At 43.2% G+C, this 18,053-nt stretch overlaps 1 protein-coding gene across 5 annotated transcripts in view; it reads right to left on the reverse strand.

The window, feature by feature from the left end:
* LOC130290765 (protein Shroom4-like) overlaps positions 1-18,053 on the reverse strand; it is a 739,734-nt gene that overhangs the window by 699,292 nt on the left and 22,389 nt on the right. The window contains exon 1 of one of the 5 annotated variants that reach the window (XM_056538828.1): positions 8,398-8,500. The exons of the other annotated variants lie outside the window; for them this stretch is intronic. The gene's annotated coding sequence lies outside the window, so the exon portion shown is untranslated. Of the gene's footprint in view, positions 1-8,397; positions 8,501-18,053 lie in introns of those variants that run through there. 5 annotated transcript variants of the gene reach the window in all.

Here is an 18,053-nt window from a genome sequence, read left to right on the forward strand (position 1 = left end):
TGTGCCCCCATACAGTAGTAAGGCCCTCTTTTCCCCCACACAGAACTTAGGTCCCCTTTCTGTGACCCCATATAGAAGGTAGATCTCCCCCCCCCCTCTCATCCTCCCTCCCTCCATAATTGCTAGGCCATAGATTTTTCTCCCCTCCCGCCTTATATTTGGTAGTTAAGCAGGGTTCCCTCCCTCCCCTAATTTTAGCTAGGCAAATTTTCCACCATTTTATATTAGGTAGGTAATTTTTTTACCCCCACCCCATTCCACATAAGGTAAATCACTCTCTCTCTCTCTCTCCCCCCCCCCCCTTCTTATTATTCGGTAGGTAGACCCTCCATGTTATATATATCTCTCCCCTTTAGTATTGGCAGGTAGTTCAGTATGCATGCAGGCTTTATTCCTCCGCCACCTTTTGTCTGTATTAGCTGCCCCCCAACCACCTCCCCCTTATTCTGCTGCAGCACTTTTTGTGTAAAAAAAAAAAAAGCCATTGTGTCCAGCGTAGTAGCATCCGCGTCACAGCGTAGGCCGCCCATGCAATGATGCAGACGTCCTGTGTGGCCCCCGGAGTTGGTGAGTGGAGTGAGTGGCAGGGCCGGGAGCTTATAACTCTCAGCTCCGCCACTCTGTGGCCGCTGCATGCAAGGTGCTGACACTAATGTCAGAACGAGACTTGTGCACTAGAAAAATTTTCGTTTAGTTTTGGAAAACAATTTCGGTTCGGTAATATTTTCGGTTTTGATTTTTCGGATACATTCGGTATTCGGGTGTTTGGTTTGATTTTTCGTATACATTGAGTATTCGAGTACATTTGGTAAATCTTTTTATTCTTTTTTGGACATTAGCGATCCTAAAAAATTATGAAGATACCTTTTTTATTAAAATTTCATAGGGTACCATAAAAAAATAATAATAAAAAAGATACAGTAGTGATGGAAAAAATTGTATCTAACGAAATGGATATTTTTTATTATGAAATGTTTATTAATTTTTAAACAGGGATCAATTTATGTGAGCAGGTAAAGCACTAAAAATGTAGCCGACAATAATAAAAATGTATTGCATGCGTGTTTTTCACTTTTTTTTACATTGTTTAGGTAGTACTACTACTCCCAGCATGGAACACACTGTTCCATGATGGGAGTAGTAGTTACTTGTACTAATTGACAGATCGCCGGGGTCCCTTGCGATCCTCTTGTATAATGTATTGATGCGGCACAGCTTTTCTATGGTCCCCTGCACTCACGTATATATACACCTATTCATATTTCCCACAGAGCTGTGATTGGCCAGATGGTTCCAGCCAATCACAGCTCTCTGTGAGAAATAGGAATATGTGTATATATACGCAGTGCAGGGGACCATAGGAGAGCGGCCGCCACATCCATACATTATACGGGAGCATCACAGCGGGCGTCAGGAGTGATACCCACAGTGATCTTTCCTTTACTACAAGTACTACTACTCCCAACATGGAGTACACTCTGCCCAATGCTGGGAGCTGTAGTACCTGCATTAATAGGCAGATCGCAGCGGGTGTCAGAAGTTACACTTGCTGCCATATGTCTATTAATGCAGGTACTACAGCTCCCAGCATGACGTCATTAGGGGGCGGAGCTACAGAAAGGAACTAGGCTAGTTAATCTGAAGCTCTGTTCACATTGTCCGTTTTGTATAATGTGAACAGACCCTTCTGGCAGTGTCTACCCAGACAGGGAGACTCCAGCTGTTGCTAAACTACAACTCCCAGCATGCCCAGACAGCCAAAGGCTGTCTGGGCATGCTGGGAGTCGTAGTTTTGCACCAATTGGTGGCTCCCTGTTTGGGTAGACATTGCATCATGGGTGCTCTCCCCACTCTCTCACCTGCATTAATAGACAGATCGCAGCGGGTGTCAGAAGTTACACTTGCTGCCATATGTCTATTAATGCAGGTACTACAGCTCCCAGCATGGAGCAGTGTGTGCTCCATGTTGGGAGTATTAGTACCTGCAGTAAGGGACAGATCCCAGCGTATGTCACTCCTCCTGACACCCGCTGCGAGGGATCAGCTGTTCTCAAGGCTACAGAGCCGGGAGAACAGCTGACGCTGAGCCGTAGGTATACATCGTATATCTACTGCCCAGCAAGAACTTACAGTGAGCCTGCAATGTGTATACAGTATACACATTGCTGGCTCACTTAACCCCTTGCTGAGCTGGGCGCTATGCGCAAGCCCAGCAAGGAAAGAGTTAACTTACACTGCTGGACAGTGTAGGTTAACCCTTTGGGCGGTATACACTATATACAGCTATCTATAGATAGCTGTATATAGTGTATACAGAAGAGGAAGTCCGCTTACTTCCCTCGAGTACCGGGCAGGTCCGTGTAGCTCTGCCCCCTAGTGATGACGTCATTAGGGACGTAGCTACAAAAAGGAACTAGGCTAGTTAATCTGAAGCTCTGTTCACATTGTCCGTTTTGTATAATGTGAACAGACCCTTCTGGCAGTGTCTACCCAGACAGGGAGACTCCAGCTGTTGCTAAACTATAACTCCCAGCATGCCCAGACAGCCAAAGGCTGTCTGGGCATGCTGGGAGTCGTAGTTTTGCACCAATTGGTGGCTTCCTGTTTGGGTAGACATTGCATCATGGGTGCTCTCCCCAGCGGACAGCGCAAAAATGTCATAACCAATTTTTTGTGTTTTTTTTCTTCTCGTTTCAGATCCGGGTATGCAGAGGATTACTGTGGATTCAATGGATTACGGCGGATTATTTTTTTTTCTTTTAATAAAATGGTTAATGAGGGCTGTGGGGGAGTGTTTTTTTTAAATAAAATAATTTTTCCAATGTGTTGTGTTTTTTTTAAATAGAATTTTCAGGCTTAGTAGTGGAAGCTGTCTTATTGACTGAATTTATTACTAAGACAGGGCTTAGTGCTAGCCCCAAAAACAGCTAACGCTAACCCCTAATTATTACCCCAGTACCCACCGCCACAGGGGTGCCGGGAAGAGCCAGTACCAACAGGCCCGGAGCGTCAAAAATGGCGCTCCTGGGCCTAGGCGGTAACAGGCTGGCGTTATTTAGGCTGAGGAGGGCCAGTAACAATGGTCCTCGCCCACCCAGGCTGTTGCTGTTTGGTTGGTATTGTGCTGAGAATGAAAATACGGGGTAAGTTCTTTCTGGGCAGTAGATATACGATGTATACCTACGGCTCAGCGTCAGCTGTTCTCCCGGCTCTGTAGCCTTGAGAGCAGCTGATCCCGACATTCACATAAGGACGATCGCAGAGGGTGTCAGGAGGAGTGACATCCGCTGTGATCTGTCCCTTACTGCAGGTACTAATACTCCCAACATGGAGCACACTCTGCACACTCTGCTCCATGCTGGGAGCTGTAGTACCTGCATTAATAGACATATCGCAGCGAGTGTAACTTCTGACACCCGCTGTGACCTGTCTATTAATACAGGTACTACAGCTCACAGCATGGAGCAGAGTGTACTCCATGTTGGGAGTAGTAGTACTTGTAGTAAAGGAAAGATCACTGCGGGTATCACTCCTGACACCCGCTGTCATGCTCCTGTGTAATGTATGGATGCGGCGGCTGCTCTCCTATCGTCCCCTGCACGGCCGTATATTCCTATTTCTCACAGAGAGCTGTGATTGGCTGGAACCATCTGGCCAATCACAGCTCTGCGGGTAATATGAATATGTGTATATATACGTGAGTGCAGGGGACCATAGAAGAGCTGTGCCACATCTATACATTATACAAAAGGATCGCAAGGGACCCCGGCGATCTGTCAATTAGTACAGGTAACTACTACTCCCATCATGGAACAGTGTGTTCCATGCTGGGAGTAGTAGTACTACCTAAAAAATGTTTTAAAAAAAGTGAAAAACATGCACACACTACATTTTTATTATTGTCGGCTACATTTTTAGTGCTTTACCCGCTCACATAAATTGATCCCTGTTTAAAAATTAATAAACATTTCATAATAAAAAAGATACATTTCGTTAGATACAATTTTTTCCATCACTTCTGTATTAGAATGAATTCTTTACGTTTGTTTACGGATAACGAATGCATTAGTTATTTACCGCATTCATTCAATCGGTAAATAACGAATGCATTTGTTATTTTGCTATTCGTATTATAGTGGATATTCGGGAATGTGCAAAATATGTTTTCGTGCATTCGGATAGGTCCAAATTAGAAATGAGCGAATTTACAGTAAATTCGATTTGTCACGAACTTCTCGGCTCTACAGTTGATGACTTATCCTGCATAAATTAATTCAGCTTTCAGGTGCTCCCGTGGGCTGGAAAAGGTGGATACAGTCCTAGGAGACTCTTTCCTAGGACTGTATCCACCTTTTCCAGCCCACGGGAGCACCTGAAAGCTGAACTAATTTATGCAGGATAAGTCATCAACTGCTGAGCCAATAAGTTTGTGACGAATCAAATTTACTGTATGTTCGCTAATCTCTAATTAAAACCAGTCCCAACTGTCTCATGTATATACATTTGATAATTATGATAATCTAAGCTTACAGGTCATAAATAAACACTTGTTGTTTTAATATATATGGTCACACTGTCACTCGAGAACAAGAAAGAAATGCGCTCCATAGCGTAACACACCAGAGGACGGGTAAGAATGATCAAGGATCAAATGCTGCTTACCCTGGGTGGGTGTGTACTGTCATATGCAACAATGAGGGTAGATAAATTCAGTAACTGTCCCGTCTGCCGCCTCCCAGTAATAGAGTAAAAGGATGAGCTTCACTCGACCAAACGGCAGGATTAGATTGACGCTGATCAGACCTCAGAACACAACCAGAATGGAGAAGGGAGGATTCATTTACTAGCATGCAACACGTTTCGCTGTGCATGCGCAGCTTCCTCAGGCATTGCAATGCAAGATACAGTAAGGATTTATATAGCACAAGGTTAACCCTTTCCTGCCCATTAAAGGGAAGAAATAGGCTCAAAAAGTTATAATAGTATCTACAATTAAATTTGAATGACTAACATTAATAATTACATATAAAGAAATTAAAGCATTATTTGATTATATTAGGACATGCCAGCAATATAATAACCATAATTGAAAACAGTATACAAATGACAGACAAAAAATAATAATAAATAAAATAAAATAAAAAATAAGAAAATAAAACAAAAAATTTAAAATAATATTATATAGTAAAAACAGACCATGTTAGCGAACATTTTCTGTGGTTTCATTGAGACCCTGTGGGGACAAAGTGGCTAGCTTGAAAATCCCAAAAGATTCCTGATTAATAAGACGTTTGTTACGCTATGCGCTCCCGCTGCACACACTGACCGTGGGCACATGGTCCCATTACCTGCTACTGCTGGCGGGGCTGGGACTTGCATCAGGGGACACACCCGCATGCGAGCCCCAGTCCGTCACTCTCCAGGTGTTTCTCTTGCCCCCGCCTCTGCCTCTCTGCTCCGGCAAGTGTGTCCCCATTCCCTAGGGCGTGCGCACACTGGAGCTTTAAGATTTAACCCCTTAAGGACCCAGCCCAAATATACCTTAAGGACCCGGCCATTTTTTGAACATCTGACCAGTGTCACTTCAAGCATTAAAGGAGTAGTCCAGTGGTGATTCAGTGGTGAGCAACTTATACCCTATCCTAAGGATAGGGGATAAGTTGCAGATCGCGGGGGATCCGACCGCTGGGGCCCCCTGCGAGCTCCTGTACGGAGCCCCTACAGCCCGCGGGAAGGGGGCGTGTCGACCTCCGCACGAGGCGGCGGCCGACATGCCCCCTCAATACAACTCTATGGCAGAGCCGAAGCACTGCCTTCGGCAATCTCCGGCTCTGCCATAGAGATGTATTGAGGGGGCGTGTCGGCCGCCGCCTCGTGCGGGGGTCGACACCCGCTATCTCGGCGGAGAGCCGGGGCCCCGTACAGAGAGATCGCAGGGGGCCCCAGCGGTCGGACCCCCCGCGATCTCAAACTTATCCCCTATCCTTAGGATAGGGGATACGTTTTGCACCACTGGACTACCCCTTTAATAACTCTGGGATGCTTTTACCTTTCATTCTGATTCCGTGATTGTTTTTTGTGACATATTCTACTTTATGTTAGTGGTAAAATTTTGTCGATACTTGTATCATTTCTTGGTGAAAAATTCAAAAATTTGATAAAAAAATTGAAAATTTTGCATTTTTATTTTTTTATTTGAAGCTCTCTGCTTAGAAGGAAAATGGATATTCCAAATAAATTATACATTGATTCACATACACAACATGTCTACTTTATGTTTGCATCATAAAGTTGACATGTTTTTACTTTTGGAAGACATCAGAGGGCTTCAAAGTTCAGCAGCAATTTTCCACAAAATTTTCAAAATCTGAATTTTTCAGGGACCAGTTCAGTTTTGAAGTGAATTTGAAGGGCCTTCATCTTAGAAATACCCCACAAATTACCCAATTATTAAAACTGCACCCCTCAAAGTATCCCAAATGACATTCAGTAAGTGTGTTAACCCTTTAGGTGTTTAATATTCGCAGTAAAAATTTGCTATTCGAATATTCGCGCTCAACACTATACATTATTAGAAAGGCATAATATCAGATCTAATATTTAGCCTCAGAGTGTTGGTCCCTAAAATGTCTGGACGCACCTGAGAGCACGCAAGTCTGAACTGTGTCAAGGACCCCGAGCGCCCGTCAGATGCTCAAAGATCCTAGTCTTTAGTTTGCAAACAACAGACACTGCAGTTCACACAGTAAACTACATGATCTGACTCACAAGAAATATGAGACCCTATAGGATAAGACTATTGATTAGCAAATAATTGAATAGCTTGTGTTTTAATAATGTATTTTCAGCCTAAAATATTTAGAAATTTCAACTTGCTGCAAGGTAGGAGGAGTAAAAATGGGGGGGGTATTTTGAGAGCACTACTGTCAGATGGCGATGGTCAAAATCAAGAAACGGTATGAGCCAGCACTTATGCAGGACTAACTTTTATTGAAAAAAGAAGTCAAGAAGTAAAAACAGGACAACGCGTTTCGGCGCTCGCTCAGGTCCACAATCATAAATTTGTGTAGTCCTAGCCGAAGTTCCTGCGGGCGGGCTCGGCTAGGACTACACAAATTTATGATTGTGGACCTGAGGAAGGCGCCAGCGATCGCCGAAACACGTTGTCCTGTTTTTACTTCTTGACTTCTTTTTTCAGTAAAAGTTATTTCTGCATAAGTGCTGGCTCATACCGTTTCTTGATTTTGATTATCGCCATCTGACAGTAGCGCTCTCAAAATACCCCCATTTTTACTCCTCCTACTTTGCATTCTTGTCCGTCCCCCTTGGGAAGACGGAATAATAAGGGGTGAGAGCAGCAGACTGTCGCCATTCCTTCTCACCACCATTGTGTACAATCGACTCAAGGTCAGTACGCCACCTTGGGTGTTGGTGGCGGGTATTTTCATTTTCACTTTTCCAAAAAATACCACACAGGGAGCGCCCCATTGTTTTTTCTCCTCCTTTCCAACTTGCCGCAAGGGACACTGCCCCTATAGAGTAACCAGGTCGGTTTTCAGGAAGCACAATTGGAAAAAAGGCTAGGGGACAGGAGATTGCCAAGAGAGGCATTTTTCTTTTCATGACTGTTATGTGTAATTGTAGTTATTTGCATTCTATGTAACTATGAAACTATGTGAATTGCAGAAATTTGTTATGAAGTAGGCATTATTTTGTAACATTGTGTAAACTAACGAACTGTGTCCAATGGCCCAATAAATGTGTTTTCCTCCAATTATGTGGCTACTTTTAATACCTAGCTTCTACTGGCACAGCATTTTAAAATTGCTATGTTCTAATACCTCTAATAATGATACAGATAAAGAGCCCCCTCCAAAAAAAATGCTGGCTGCCATAGTGTACCTCCATAAACAATGCCCAACATATTGTTCAATACAAATACAGGGGTATAACTTACAGAATGGTAACATACATTTCTACAGCTAAAAATGCTCTTTATAAAAATATTTCCAACATCAAAAATTGGGGCTCCTTTCTTATGTTTCAATGTTTGTTTCCACACAATTACATAAACAAATTGTCACAGAAGATATATTAGTAGGCTGTAAGAGATAATTTGTAATTTGTGTCTGAGATAGCATAATTGTAAAATTACCATACATTGACCTGGCATGAGTACAATTTAAATAAAAAAACAAAAATAAAACACTGACAAATTTCATGGGATTAGTGGCATGGAGACAAATAAGAAGTGATAGAGTAAGACATTATGTTGTCAAAAAATATTAATCAAATCTAAAAATAGTCATTAAAACAGTATACAAATCAAGTAAAACAAAATATTTAGATGTTTTATCAACATACAACCAGTCCATATAACATTTGTTTATTACTTACCTAGCACATAAGACTAAGGTAGGAAATCCAAAGATTTTACTCATGCCATTTGAAACAAAAAACCCTTATATTAAAAAAAAAATTATATCTGCCACTAACAGAAATCCAGTACAAACTTTTTATGAAAGGAAAATTAGAGAATTTTTCCAGTGACTAAGAGGAAAAATAAGGCAGACTTCTGTTTAACTGGACAGAAAGGGATGCTGAAGATGTGACCTAAAATGCATAGAAACCCCTCCCAGACATTCCTTAACCTTCCAGGAAAAGCAAAGGAAACAAAGGAGAAATAGAGATAAGAGTTTTGAGCAGGACATTAACTAACAGCTACAGTATATGCTTTATACATCCACTATCAGCCAGCATAATTTTGCATAATCTTTAAAAATATGATACACAATTAGAATATCTTCATAGAAATGTTTTTGGTAGAGGTCTCTGAGACACTAGTTCTCAGGGAAAAAATTTGGTGTATCGAAGCGGTCTCTCCTCTGGGTCCGCTCACTGTTGGAGGTTTCGATCATGGTCATATGAAGAAATAGCCAGGCTCGATGGAGTTGGTTAATCACTGTGGATTTTATTAGGAGAAATCAGGATAATGCGTTTCGAGGGGTGGAACCCCCTCTTCTTTAGATCCAATGATGTGGCAGATGTACAGAGGCCACTCATTTATACACAAAAAGCCCGCAAAACTCAACACGAGTTATCGGGTTAGATTAAAACATAGTTTTGTTTTCATACAAACATAATATACATGCAGTGTCAACGCAGTTTGCGGACACCTGGCTGCCGTGACACTGCATGTATATTATGTTTGTATGAAAAAAACTATGTTTTAACCCCTTAAGGACTGAGACCTTTTTCACCTTAAGGACTCGGCCATTTTTTGCAAATCTGACCACTGTCACTTTAAACATTAATAACTCTGGAATGCTTTTAGTTATCATTCTGATTCTGAGATTGTTTTTTCTTGACATATTCTACTTTAACATAGTGGTAAAATTTTGTGGTAACTTGCATCCTTTCTTGGTGAAAAATCCCAAAATTTGATGAAAAATTTGAAAATGTTGCATTTTTCTAACTTTGAAGCTCTCTGCTTGTAAGGAAAATGGATATTCCAAATATTTTTTTTTATTCACATATACAATATGTCTACTTTATGTTTGCATCATAAAATTGATGAGTTTTTACTTTTGGAAGACACCAGAGGGCTTCAAAGATCCGCAGCAATTTTCCAATTTTTCACAAAATTTTGAAACTCGCTTTTTTTCAGGGACCAGTTCAGGTTTGAAGTGGATTTGAAGGGTCTTGATATTAGAAATACCCCATAAATTACCCCATTATAAAAACTGCACCCCCCAAAGTATTCAAAATGACATTCAGTAAGCGTTTTAACCCTTTAGGGGTTTCACAGGAATAGCAACAAAGTGAAGGAGAAAATTCACAATCTTCATTTTTTACACTCGCATGTTCTTGTAGACCCAATTTTTTAATTTTTGCAACGGGTAAAAAGGAGAACATTTTTACTTGTATTTGAAACCCAATTCCTCTCGAGTAAGCACATACCTCATATGTCTATGTTAATTTTTCAGCGGGCGCAGTAGAGGGCTCAGAAGGGAAGGAGCGTCAAATGGTTTTTGGGGGGCATGTCACCTTTAGGAAGCCCCTATGGTGCCAGAACAGCAAAAAAAACCACATGGCATACCATTTTGGAAACTAGACCCCTCTGGGAACATAACAAGGTGTAAAGTGAACCTTAATACCCTACAGGTGTTTCACGACTTTTGCATATGTAAAAAAAATAAAAAATGTTTACCTAAAATGCTTGGTTTCCCAAAAAATTTACATTTTTACAAAGGGTTAAAGCAGAAAATACCCCCCAAAATTTGAAGCCCAATTTCTCCCGATTCAGAAAACACCCCAAATGGGGTTGAAAAGTGCTCTGCTGGCGCACTACAGGTCTCAGAAGAGAAGGAGTCACATTTGGCTTTTTGAAAGAAAATTTTGCTCTGGGGGCATGCCGCATTTAGGAAGCCCCTATGGTGCCGGGACAGCAAAAAAAAACACATGGCATACCATTTTGGAAACTAGAGCCCTCGGGGAATGTAACAAGGGGTTAAGTGAACCTTAATACCCCACAGGCGTTTCACGACTATTGCATATGTAAAAAAAAAATTTTTTTTTTTACTTAAAATGCTTTTTTCCCCCAAAATTTTACATTTTTAAAAACGGTAAAAGCAGAAAATACCCCCCAAAATTTGTAACACAATTTCTCCCGAGTACGGCGATACCCCATATGTGACTCTAAACTGTTGCCTTGAAATACGACAGGGCTCCAAAGTGAGAGCGCCATACGCATTTGAGGCCTAAATTAGGGATTGCAAAGGGGTGGACATAGGGGAATTCTACACCAGTGATTACCAAACAGGGTGCCTCCAGCTGTTGTAAAACTCCCAGCATGCCTGGACAGTCAGTGGCTATCTGGCAATACTGGGAGTAGTTGTTTTGCAACAGCTGGAGGCTCCGTTTTGGAAACCGTGGCGTACCAGACGTTTTTCATTTTTATTGGGGAGGGGAGGGGGGCTGTGTAGGGGTAAGTGTATATGAAGTGTTTTTCACTTTTTATTGAATTTTTTGTGGTAGTGTAGTGTAGTGTTTTTAGGGTACAGTCGCACGGGCGGGGGTTCACAGTAGTTTCTCGCTGGCAGTTTGAGCTGTTGCAGAAAATTTGCCGCAGCTCAAACTTGCAGCCCGATACTTACTGTAAACCTCCGCCCATGTGAGAGTACCCTGTACATTCACATTGGGGGGGGGGGGACATCCAGCTGTTGCAAAACTACAACTCCCAGCATGCGCTGACAGACTGTACAAGCTGAGAGTTTTAGTTTTGCAACAGCTGTAGGCACACTGGTTATGTATCACTGAGTTTGTGACCTTACTCAGTGTTTCAAAACCAGTGTGCCTCCAGCTGTTGCAAAACTACAACTCCCAGCATGTACGGTGCATGGTGTAAGGTGACTGCTGGGAGTTGTAGTTTGCAACAGCTGGAGGCACACCGGTCGTGAAACACTGAGTTAGGTGAAAAAAAAACTGAGTTTCACAACCAATGTGCCTTCAGCTGTTGCAAAACTACAACTCTCAGCAGTCACCGACAGCCAATGGGCATACTGGGAGTTGTAGTTATGCAACCAGCAGATGCACCACTACAACTCCCAGCATGCGCTTTAGCTGTTTGTGCAAGCTGGGAGTTGTAGTTATACAACAGCTGAAGGTACACTTTTCCATAGAAAAAATGTGCCTCCAGCTGTTGCAAAACCATAAGTCCAGCATGCCCATAAGGGAATGCTGGGAGTTGTGGTGGTCTGCCTCCTGCTGTTGCATAACTACAGCTCCCAGCATGCCATTTTTGCATGCTGGGAGCTGTTGCTAAGCAACAGCAGGAGGCTGTCACTCACCTCCTGCTGCTGCTCCGTCGCAGGACAGTCCCTCGCCGCCGACGTCACTCCTGGGCCCCCGATCCCAACATGGACACCGGGGATCGGGGTCCCAGCACCCGGGGTCGTCTTCGCGCACCCGCTCACATCCTCCGGAAGAGGGGCGGAGCGGGTGCGGGAGTGACACCCGCAGCAGGCGCCCTAATTGGTCGGCCGGTAATCTGGCCGACGAATCAGGGCGATCGTGAGGTGGCACCAGTGAAGGTTCTGGCTGTTGAGGGCCGTCAGAGATGGCCCCAATCAACCAGTAATTCCCGGTCACTGGAGACCCCATTGACCCGGAATCGCCGCAGATCGCTGGACTGAATTGTCCAGCGATCTGCGGCCATCGCCGACATGGGGGGGCATAATGACCCCCTTGGGCGATATGCCGGGATGCCTGCTGAATGATTTCAGCAGGCATTCGGCTCTGGTCCCCATCCGGCTAGCGGTGGGGACCGGAATTCCCACGGGCGTATGGATACACCCTGCGTCCTTAAGGACTCGGAATGCAGGGCGTATCTAACCCGATAACTCGTGTTGAGTTTCGCGGGCTTTTAGTGTATAAATGAGTGGCCTCTGTACATCTGCCACATCATTGGATCTGACGAAGAGGGGGTCCCACCACTCGAAACGCGTTATCCTGATTTCTCCTAATAAAATCCACAGTGATTAACCAACTCCATCGAGCCTGGCTATTTCTTCATATGACCACTATCGGAACCTCCAACAGTGAGCGGACCCAGAGGAGAGAGCGCTTCGGTACACCAAATTTTTTCCCTGAGAACTAGTGAGGAGACCTCTACCAATTGCATTTACCAGACGTCCAGCATCCACAGGACACCACGGTGTTAACCCCACCTCCTCAATCCAGCGATTCTCGATTCACCGGGATACAAGCGCTATATGGTGAGCAGGTTTCTTTACATCACGCTCATTCTATTTGCAAACCACATTTACCGCACATTGTTGCGCTATTCTTGTTTTTCTATATTTTTTCATATATCGAGTATTCATAGAAATGTTTGCCACTACATAAAAGCATTGTCTTTTCAGTCTCCATACTTATTATCTTTAACTTAACTGGATTTATTCCATTGGCTTCCGTCCCCTACCTATAATAGGAAATCCCTTGCAACTGTTCAGGCAGGAAGCAAGTTGAATCAACAAATTATACAGCGTTTATTTATACAGATAACACTAAGGGGGGAAAATTATGGAACAATGCAAAACAATACAAAACCTTGTCCATTGCCAAGTATGATACACATCCATTATTTGCTGAATGTGACCATAAAATAACAGAGAACATGGCAAAATTGTAACTCACCATTTTGGAAATAAAGGAGAATAAGTTCCCACAAGACCTCCAGGACTACAAATCGAATAATGTACACGATTGGCCGGAGTGTAATATTATGGGAACTACACCTCAATCAATTTTGAAAAAGAATCGAAATAAGGGCATTAAAAACAAAAACAACAAAGGCCCAAGAGTAAGTTTCAACGAAACAGACATGAATTCCGTTTCCTCTGGATCGGAGTCCCATAAATCCATGCCGGATCCTTTGACTCCCAAGGCTGCCTCATCTCCATTGCCAGCCAAATGCAAGCCCAAAAAACTACACAAGCAAAAAACGACAAGGAGGACGGAAGCATCACGCGTTCAAAAAGGGCCACAAGGCACAATGTGGAATGGAAATACCATCAATTGCAGTCTTCAATCTATCAGCAAAGGTTCTCTCACAACCACAGCTATTGGTTCTCACCAAGGGACTTTCTTTTTCTCCTGCTTATCATTTCGATTTCTATCACACAATTTTGGATGTAAACAAGCTGGTCCAGACGATCACGGTAAGAAGACAGTTCCAGGAAACTCAGGTTGGTGAAGATTTACAAACACAACCAAATCATGATTGGGACTTTGATTCACATAGAGACATTAGGGTGGAATTCCAATCACAAGCGGAATCTAATGGGATGTATATGATGGAAATACATAATTCTAATATAAATAACAAGTTTCATGCATATCATGTTTCTAGTCTTTCTTCCAGTGAACTGCTCCAGTTGAAAGGAGGTTCAGACTCGGTGGCTTGTTTCTCCTTTAAGAGCAGATCACCTTGTCTGAGCTTCAGGAATTGGGCGATATTAAAAACCCAATCATTCCAGTGTTTCATACGCACAATCCTACTTTCTACACTGTTGCATCCCACACACCAGTTTTAGATCAATTTCAAACCCTGGTAGAAAATGATTTTATTGCATTAGTAAATAACTTACACCCCCCTTAAATATAACTTATAATCTATGGAAGACATAACAAATAGAGGGGCAGATAAGGGTGGTGGGGTGGTAGTGCTAGACAGTGGCCTATATCTTAAATTAAATATGGATATGTGATGTCCCAGTATGGGATGTGGCCTTGTACTGTCCTTCTGCCCTGTCAGGCAGAGTCCCTGCCTGTCCTCAGGGTCCCCCTGCAGTGGTATCCCCCCATGTATATAGGTTGTGTATTATGTGTGTAATATGCCTTTAATGTTTGTACCACATGATTGTTACTCAGAGGGCTCCAGTGACCAGGTGACCCCCCAAGTGACCTCTGGGCTCCTTTCACAGCCCCCCTATATAACAAGTGGAGGAAATGCAATCACTCTGTTGTGATTTTGCTTCTGCTGAGGTCAAGTCCAGTGTCTGTGTCCAGAGCATTGGAGGCCTCAAGCCTAAAGTCCTGCAGCCACAAGTCTGTCATCAGTAAGTCAAGTCATTCTATTGTCAGTCACCATCTCTGTCAAGTCAAGTCCATCTGAAGTCACCGTGGCCTGCACTAAAGTCAGTCAAACTACTGCAAGTCTCAGCAAGCCTGTGATTTCCCCTTGTGTCACTGGTCACCTCCCTGGGATTTTGGCTGTACTGTAAAGACTATTTCACCTGTCTTGCCTCAGTAAAGCTGCCGTTATCCTTAATCTGGCGTTGGTGTCTTCATTGCCCCTGCCTAACCCAGGATCAGTGGTATTACCTTCGGGTGATTAAGGCTAAACCACGCCCTGGCATCACAACAAGAAGGGGTTAATACCATGGGCCATAACATCTGCCCTTCATCTACCCTGCACCTCACACCCTGACACCACAGATTTATTGATGGATACAACTACCTATATACCACTGCCTTGGAACCCCCCTTATCGTGCAGAGTTGCAAGAACTCATACATCCGGGAGTTAATCAGGGCCATCTGACTTTGAAGAAGGAAGAGTATATTGATGTGAAAAATCCTGTTATGGTGATTTTTCACTCGCTACCTGAAATACACCAAAATACATTCACTCCTCAGATGCGCCCCATAGTAGCTGGAATCGGCTCACTCAATGAACATCTCTGTGAGTGGGTCGATTCCTGACTACAACCCCTCATACATAATATGCCAGGTTTTTCGTAGGATACTCGGAGTGTTTTAGAGGCAATGGAGTGCATAGAGTGGCGAGAGGGTATGGTTTTGATTAAAGCTGATGTCACGGCTCTTTACTCCAAAATTCTTCACAACGGAGCGATAATGGCTTTGAGATAGTTTCTCTCCACCTATTCCCCCTATTCCGGTGACCTGCAGGAATATATTATTTTGGTGGTGAGTTATTTGCCCCCACACAATTTCTTTATGTTTCACAATTTGTTTTTCCTGTCAGTCACAGGCGCTTCTATGGGCGCAAAATTCTCTCCCTCTCTCGCCAACATATACATGTGCTGGTGGGAGAGGGAGTTCTTATTTTTGCCCCAAAAAATTTTTTTCTCACAGCATAGTGTGGTATGGTTCAAAGATGGCCTCCTGTTTATCGGGGGGTGGTCTATGCCGACCATACAGCAGTTTTCACATTTTCTAAACCACAATCCACATCACTTGGTGTTTACTTTACAGTATAACTCCTCAGATATCTTCTAGTAAAGTAATTACTTCAACCTACCATAAAGAAATGGCAGCTAACTCTATACTTCAGGCACAGTCATGTAATCCGCCTCATGTAATTAAAAATCTCCCAGTAGGGGGAAATGACTAGAGCTAGCCGAAATTGTTCCACCTTAGATGGTTTTGCTAGTGAGACAGATGACGTGTCTGTTCGCCTGAAGTGTAGGGGTTACCCGGAATGGTCCCTCATTAGGGCAAAGAACATTGCAGCAGGGAGAGATAAAAAAAAACATTGGTCCAAAACAGCAAACGCTTCTGCAAAAAATCTACAAATCCACAAAGACCCATCATATTTTAAACCACTTATAGTCAGGAATTCAGGGCAGTGTGTGACATTGTACAAACCTATATTCCATTGTTACAAAAAGATAAAGAGTCTCATTCAGTGTTTGACCATAGTTTTAAATGTGTGTCAAAGAAAGCATGTACGATAGGACAATCAGTGTTCCCGAGCCTGTTTAATGAAAACAGCAAAAAATAGGCTACATGGCTAAATGTAATGGGCAATTATAAATGTGGCCATAACAGAAGTACATGCTGCAAGATGATGAAGAACACCAAAACCTTCTCATCAACAGTTACTCGTGAATCCTATGTTATCAAAGATTACATAAATTGTAACACATCTAATGAAATATACTTTTTCATGTGTGAAAAATGTTTGTTAACTTTTTTTTTCAACTGGTGCCAGAAACAGATTTATAAATCACTTCTATTAAAAAATCTTAATCCTTCCAGTACTTTTTAGGGGCTGTATACTAAAGAGAAATCCAAAAAAGAAATGCATTTCCTCTGATGTCATGACCAAAGTGCTCACTGCTGATCTCTGCTGTCCAATTTATGAACAGTCCAGAGCAGGAAAAAATCCCCATAGTAAACATATGCTGCTCTGGACAGTTCCTAAAATGGACAGCAGAGGTCAGCAGAGAGCACTGTGGTCATGACTAGAGATGAGCGAACTTTTCAAAAATTCAATTCGGCCGATTCGCCAAATTTTCGGGAAAAGTTTGTTTCGATCCGAATTTTTCCGCGGCGAATCTATATTAAAAAAGGCTATTTCTAGCCTACATACAGCCTCTATAGGGGTATAGAACACTTTGCTGTGTTCTAAAACGCATATGGAGTGTGCTTGGTTAGTGAAATAATACTGTTATTCAGAATAACATGCAGATTACCGGCATTGCTTTTAGAATAACTGCCGCACAGCAGCATAATGACAGAGCCTGGTGGTGGCATCAGCTTCAGGAGATCATATAGCGATGGAATGACAGCGTGGAGTTGTTGGCAACATGAGGAGACCATATAGTGGCTGAATGGCACAGTGTGGAGGTGTTGGCAGCATGAGGACACCATATAGTAGCTGAATGACACAGCTTGGATGAGGCTGAAGCATGTGGACACCCTATAGTGGCTCAATGACACAGAATGGAGGTGTTGGCAGCATGAGGACACCATATAGTGGCTTAATGGCACAGTGTGGAGGTGTTGGCAGCATGAGGACACCATATAGTGGCTGAATGACGCAGCTTAGATGGGGCTGAAGCATGAGGACACCATATAGTGGCTCAATGACACAGAATGGAGGTGTTGGCAGCATGAGGACACCATATAGTGGCTGAATGACCCAGCTTGGATGAGGCTGAAGTATGAGGACACCATATAGTGGCTCAATGACACAGAATGGAGGTGTCGGCAGCATGAGGACACCATATAGTGGCTGAATGGCACAGTGTGGAGGTGTTGGCAGCATGAGGACACCATATAGTGGCTGAATGACACAGCTTGGATGAGGCTGAAGCATGAGGACACCATATAGTGGCTCAATTACACAGAATGGAGGTGTTGGCAGCATGAGGACACCACATAGTGGCTGAATGGCACAGTGTGGAGGTGTTGGCAGCATGAGGACACCATATAGTGGCTGAATGACACAGCTTGGATGAGGCTGAAGCATGAGGACACCATATAGTGGCTCAATGACACAGAATGGAGGTGTTGGCAGCATGAGGACACCATATAGTGGCAGAATGAAACAGCTTGGTTGAAGCTGAAGCATGAGGACACCATATAGTGGCAGAATGACACAGCATGGAGGTGTTGTCAGCATGAGGAGACAATATAGTGGCTTTATGACACAGCATGGACCTGTTGACAGCATGAGGGCACCATACATTGGCTGAATGACACAGCATGGATGTCACGATGCCGGCTGGCAGGTAGTGGACC

The sequence above is a fragment of the Hyla sarda genome, chromosome 9 (genome assembly GCF_029499605.1).
Source record: "Hyla sarda isolate aHylSar1 chromosome 9, aHylSar1.hap1, whole genome shotgun sequence".
Lineage (NCBI taxonomy): Eukaryota > Metazoa > Chordata > Amphibia > Anura > Hylidae > Hyla > Hyla sarda.